At 38.4% G+C, this 6934-nt stretch overlaps 1 non-coding gene across 1 annotated transcript; it reads left to right on the top strand.

Moving 5' to 3' along the window:
• Nucleotides 1-984: 984 nt before the first annotated feature.
• LOC145049060 (small nucleolar RNA R71) lies at nucleotides 985-1091 on the top strand. Its single transcript, XR_013683178.1, has one exon. It is a non-coding gene; the product is annotated as a small nucleolar RNA R71 (small nucleolar RNA).
• The last annotated feature ends 5843 nt before the right edge of the window (nucleotides 1092-6934 follow it).

The raw sequence follows: 6934 nt of genomic DNA, 5'->3' as shown, positions 1-6934 counted from the left end.
ATAAAGGCTCTATAGGTTTCAACTTTTTCCACAGGCATGGCTTTGATTAGGAATGGCAGAGGGGGATTATATGGCTTCAAGGGAATGACAGTTTCGTCATTTACGCATGGACTCGTCGAGTCCATTAGAGGGACTCGGCGAGTCTGGTCGGGTTTTGCTGGAGCCGACTCTTCTGCCTTTTCTGTCTTCCTCTTGGAGATCCTCTGTGCATGTGTAAAAATTTCTTCATTGCTGGAAGTCACTGCACTCACATTCTCCATTCTTGGATTGGCTTCGGTATTACTTGGAAGTTGACCCGACCTTCTTTCGTTCACTTGGTGTGCAAGCTGTCCCATCTGTTTCTCAATGTTGAGAATGGATGCTTGCTGATTCCTTAGCATGTTTCTGGTCTCATGTATTGCAACATCGTGATCATTGTGTCTCTTTTCGGAAGCGGCTATGAATCTAGTGAACATTTCTTCCAAATAGGCTTTCTTTTCCATCACCGGTTCTTCCTTTTGATAATATCCCCTCTCCTTCTGCTTGTATTTCTCCTCCTTAGCCTTCTTATATTGTTCGTATGGGATCCATTCTTTCTTCGGTTTCCGCCAATTTTCGTTGTATCGATCGCCACTTGAATAGAATACTTGAGCCTTTTTATTTCCATTCTCATCCAAATCACAATCCTTTATGAGATGGGGCCCTCTATAATTCTCATATCCAACCCGAATAGCATGGATTGTTTGATCCATTTTTGTCATCCTCTTATCTAGATTATCGAGCTTAGCTATCACCGCCGCCATGCTATCACTTGCCGAATTCACTACACCCCGAGTTACTTCATTTCTTGGATTGTGGTATTCTCTAAAGTGCTTAGAGAATTCTTCAATTAGCTCCTTGATTACCGGGGGTGCCTTCTTCGTGAGCGGGCCTTGAGAATCGAGCAATTGCCTTGTAGTTACATTGACTCCATCATAGAAAATGGAGACCTATTGTTGGCTATTAAGGTCATGGTGTGGGCAATTTCTAAGCAAGCTCTTGTACCTTTCCCAAGCTTCATAAAGAGATTCTTCGGGTTGTTGCTCGAAGTTGGCAATGGCTTTCTTTAGCTTGGCTATTTTGGAGGGTGGGCAAAAGTGGTCTATGAACTCCTCTTTCATCTTGGCCCATGTGGTGACCGATCCGGGAGGAAGTGACTTTAGCCAATCCTTTGCAGCTCCTTTGAACGTGACTGGAAGCATGCGAAGAAGCTGGGTCTTGCGGGGGACATTCAATACATTGAAGTAGTCGGCCACATCATTCACTTCGTCCAAGTACTTGTAGGCGTCTTCGTGATCCTTCCCATAAAAACGAATCTCCTTGAGTTGAGCGAGAATATGGCCTTTTAGTTCGAAGGTAGCGGTCGCGGGAATTGCGGGCTGCACTCCCGGGCCGTTGTCATCGCGCATCCTTTTCTTCCATTCCCCCATGGGGACTTCATCGATATTAGCCATAGTGATAGCTAAATCGTCTTTCAACTCGGAGTCGTGCTCGTATGTGGGCTCTTCTTCTTCCTCGGTCTCGTACTCGATATCTTCTTAAATTGGGTCGCCGATTCTCAATGATGCACTGGATGCTCCTGATTTGCTGCTTCTCTTCTTGCTGAAAACGGACTTTAGGTTTTTAAGTGGTGAGTTCTTTGAAGAAGCGGATTCTCCAACGGTTTTGCCTTTGCTCCTCCTTAGTGCGGATTCCGGGTCTTCAAGAGGAGGGACCAGAGGTGTATCAGATCCTCAGGTCATGAAACAGCTGTAGATAAAACAGAAAACGCGTAAAAAGAACAAAAATAAAATAAAAAATTAAAGCTGTAACAACGATGCACTCGCCGAGTCGGCACGAGTGCACTCGGCGAGTTCAAGGCAAAAACAGAAAAGATTTTCTAGTTACTCTAAAATCGGAATTTTATTAAAACTAATTCTACTTACTGAATTACCTTTTAAATAACTTTGTGTGAGATAAATCCCACACAAAGGATCGATTAAATTAGAATTTAATGTTAATTTTTAGAACCGTTCCCCGGCAACGGTGCCATAAACTTGGTGTGTGCAAACTCACTTAGTTTTAAAAACCTACTTTTAATTATAAAATAATACACAAAGGCAGTGAACCTATCAATTGTGGTATAGTTGAATAAGTAGGGTATCGAACACAGGGAATGGCAAATTAAAACTAAAAATTAATTCTATCTAAATTAATTAATAAGTAGGGGGGTTTTCTATAGTTTTACAAGACTAGAAATTGCTAACTATTACTAATTTAAAAACTAGAAAACAAAGTACTAACTAGATTCAATAAATGGAAGGGAACTTCTGTTTAGTTCAACTCAATTGATTCTATGGTTGATTTCAAGGTAATGGTGCAATGGATTAACTCTTTTGTTGGTTACCGATTCAAGTGATTAGATTCGCATTCACTACACTAATCCTTAGCAAATAAACTAACTTAAACAGTGGCCAGTTGTCTAATTTAATTAGATTTGCTAGATTAATTATTCGGGTTAATTTAGACTTGAAATAGTTAACTAATTTAATCTTTTAATTAACTTCTTGTTGATGGTCATCACACAATCTTGCACATGAATTTACTCAATTTTCTTATTAACTCTAGTTTCATGTTTATTAATCCTAGACATATGGCAAAGTGATCACATAGCATATGAGGTTGATGATCAATAGATGTTCATGCTAATCAATTATCTTCCTATTAACAGAAAATTAATTATTATTCACACACAAGGTTCTTTAGCAAGCTAAAATAACAAAAATCACCAACTTAGAATTAATCCTACCAATCAATCAAACCATATTATCAACTTTGTATCCCCAAACAGAAGTCTAAAGGTTTTAGCTCATAATTGAAGTAAATAACAACAAACAAATAAAGTCTAATTGTTTAACCATAATGTCAAAACAAAAGATTAAGTGGGATGATGAAATTTTGCCTCAATTCTCCTTCGGGTTTGAATTCTAGCTTCTCTCGTCGTCTTCTAGGGTTTTTCTGCCTTCTTAATCGCAGCTAAACTCTTCTAAATCATCCCAGAATTTTTTCCCATCATTCTGAGAAATTATCCTTATATATACAAATTGACTCGTCGAGTCAGGTGGTGACTCGTCGAGTCCATCTCTCAGTCCCCGTATTGTGATAAGTCTCTGGGATCCCGAGTCTTTATCTTCTCGAATCTTTGCTTGGACTCTCCGAGTAGTCGACCTTACTCGCCGAGTAGGTGTTATTTTTGGTGTTTTTCTTCTTTGTTCCATTCTCGATCTCTCAACCACTTCTCCTGCTTCCGATCTTCATTTTTGGACTGAAAATATAATTCAAACACTTTTAAGTACCTTTTATCCATAAAATGCAATAATTTAGCTAATAAATGAATACAAATCTATACTTAATATGAACTAAATATGCACATATCAGAACTCAACTTGGCATTCAATGAGTCAAATTTCTGCATAGTATCAGATTTAATATGCTTTTTATCATTCTCATCCAAAATTTGTTTCAACATATTTTGTGGTCCCTTGACTTAATGTAATTTTCAATTCGTTCAAATCCATATGTGTACGCATCATAAGTTTCTTCAGACGAAACAATAGATTCGCATTTGTAGCAGTCTGCGTGTATTTCATCTTCCTTTTATTCGAGAAAAGGAAAAATCATCTTGTGGATTTTCTTACCAATTTCACAATCAATGTGCAATTGAGTGATATCAAAGTAAATCCGTTTTGCAATTAAACAAAAAATGTTGCGCTATTTCAAAAGCATAAGATTATCCCTTTGCAAATAAATAGATTCATGCCTTGACTTAGATAAATCCGACTCGATCTTATGAATCCACATACGCCTTTCATCACTCTTGGATGTAGCCCTGCTCAATTGATCCGTTAGGTTAGAGTTTGTTAACCGGGTTCGCTTTAAACTATCACTTATACTTGAAAAGGTGAATTCGCTTAACTAAGTTTCATATCTAGATACAGGAATATTAAGAGATTCGAGAATAGAATTTACCTCATTGATCAGCAGTCCGCGCTCATTGATTAGTTTTGAAACAGGCCGTGCGGTAAAGCAGCTATCATCCTTTCTCTCTCTTCCGCTAGCTTTCTCCTCCATCTGCGAACTTCAACCGGTCACCACCAAACATCTTCCTGAGAACTATGTACTTGTTTCCTTCTCTACGAACGCCCTTCCATGTGTGGGCTTGCGACCTTCTTCATCCTTGGAGTCTGTCGAACAGACCTCCACTCCTCCAAACTCGCTTTCAGCCATATTTTCCTGCATAACTGACACATGCATAAATTTATCATTAGTTTTCTTCCTCTTGATTTCCTCTAGCTTTCTCAGATGGTAAGCTTCCTCATCCTCTCCTTCATTCTTCTCATTCGGCCTTCGCATCATACACTCCTTGGCAAGATGGTTTTTGCTATGACAATAGTTACAGTCATATCCGGAGTCACCAACTACCTTTTTCTCCTTCTTTTCTTCATATTTCTGAGAACCACTCCTATTCTCCTCTTTCACTTTCTCCAAGTTATAGCTTCCTTGCCAGTTTCTGTTCTTACTTGAGGGGAACTTCTTTCTAGCAAAGCGCTTAGGGTTTGAACCCATTATAGCGAAATCTTCAATTGAGAGCTCATGCTCAGAGTGATCTTATCCAAATCCATCATCAGTCATTTGTCTTGCCCTTTGCAACCAAGGCTAAAGACCCCATTCCAGAAACCACATTTGCTTCTTTCGTCACTTCACTCTCTCGTGCCTTCAGAATACCCACAAGCTTCGCAAGAGTATAGTTCTTGAACTGTTCGTGCGCTTTCACTGTTGATACTACTGCTTTCCACTCTGATCGCAGTCCGTTCATGAACGTGACCTTTTACTCAATTAGTTCACGTCCTATTCCATGCTTCGTCATTTTGCTTAGAAGATGATTATATCGATTGAACGTGGCAATCAATGTTTCTTCAGGCTTTTCAATGAATTCGCCAAACTCGGATAGCAAGAGTGTTTGAGTTGAATGCTCTAGATCTGCGTCTGTGGAGTATAGCTCTCTCAACCTATCCCAAATAGCTTTCGCTGTGTCACCAGAGCTCATGAGACGGAAAATATCTGGTTGCAAAGGGAGTCTGATGATTCTCATTGCTTTAATATTGCTTGTGAGTTTGTCTTTTTCGTTTTGAGGCACGTCCTTCACATCAAGGAGCAGTTGGTTGAGATCTTTCTAGGTTTTGATATTTCTCTTGGTTTCTGTGTGAACAAACGGACCAAGAGTGATTGCCTCCCAAATCAGATAACCATTATCTTCCGACCCTAGAACATAATCTTCCAAGTGCATCGCCCATACTTCATACTTGCGAGGAAAAAGAATCGGGATCCTGGTTGTTGATCCAATGCTGCTTGAGATATTCAAGGAGTTGATGTTGGAATCGTCGTTCTGCATGGTGAATAACCTTTTTATATCTGTAATGAATTAGACGTGTAAACAAAGATTGTTTATAGGGTAATATTAAGATCTCTTTGAGCTGTCAGAATGAAAAAGAAGACAATTGAGTTAGATCCTATATTTAACGGAAACCCTAAAACTCTATAAACAAAAGAGATGCGTATAGATTACACAGTCTCCTGCTCTGATACCAATTGTTGGAAATAAAACCTTAATGATCGAAAAGATTCAAACAGATAAGTAATAAGAACATGATATTGATCAAACAAGTGCTGAATGATTAATAGTCACGCCTCAGAAGAACTCAATGAAGAATTACTTATGTAGAGGCGTAAATAGGGTTACAAAATATTATCAGATTTCTCTCAAATATGATGCATGCATGCACCTTATATACCCTAACCCTAGAATTAAATACGAGTGGATAGGCGCAACTCGTTTATACAAACAGACTAATTAAACAGGCCCAATGACACAACACTTAATACTCAACAGCCAGCTTCCCTATAATTTAAGCTACAGTTTTAGTGGAACTTATATTTATATTCATATTTGTCATTATGGATATATAAATAATCTTTATCAGTAATTGCAGTTATAATGTTGATTTATCTACTTACAAGAGAGGTGTCTAGAGAATGGTCACGCTGGCTTGGTTGTTGGATTTCAGAAAGGCTATATGTCGAAATGGTCATGCCTCCCAATTGTCCGGCCTGGCTGATCCTTATTTGATAGAAATCTCAGCGTTCATTGGGATTAATGAAAGATCTAGCTTTCATTACCAGATCCTCATAGAGATTAATAAGTTATAGTATTATAGGTTAATACTTGTTAGGAGCGTTACCCGTCTGTTGGATCGTCAGTAGGATCACCCAGATGGTTGTCAATCGTCAGAGTAATTGTCCAGGTGAGTTATCTCACTATACTATGTATTACATTACATCTACATGTATCTTATGATAAAGAACTAGTAGAGTAGAGTCGGTAATCTAATCTATATATGCTTAAGTGTGAATTGGTAAAGTAGAAAGTATAAATGTGTATGTATTAGTAGAATCTAAAGTTCAGTCTCTATGTGCGTAAATATTGTGATATTAGACTTAGTTAAGGGATGATGGTGGAACGGTTAAAGAGGTTGGGATCCTATAGGCCTGTGTGTTAACGAAATGGCATGTAGATCGTAAGTACACATAGAACTGTGTTAACGAAATGACATGTATGTCGTAAGTACACATGGACCTGTGTTAATGAAATGGCACGTAGTCCGTAAGTACACATAGAACTGTGTTCACAAAATGTCATGTAGAACGTAAGTACACATTAACCCGTGTTAAAGAAATGATGTATATGTCGTAAGTACACATAGACTCGTGTTAACGAAATGACACGTAGATGAGTAGTACCCATATTATTGGCAGATTGTGAGAATTATCTGTATGCATGTATATATAATCTGGTATATGGTAATTTGGGGAACTCACT

The sequence above is a fragment of the Lactuca serriola genome, chromosome 4, assembly GCF_051521515.1.
Source record: "Lactuca serriola cultivar US96UC23 chromosome 4, Lser_US96UC23_V15, whole genome shotgun sequence".
NCBI classification, from domain to species: Eukaryota; Viridiplantae; Streptophyta; class Magnoliopsida; order Asterales; family Asteraceae; genus Lactuca; species Lactuca serriola.
Note: the sequence above shows the minus strand (reverse complement) of the source record. Positions and strands in the feature narration are given on the sequence as shown.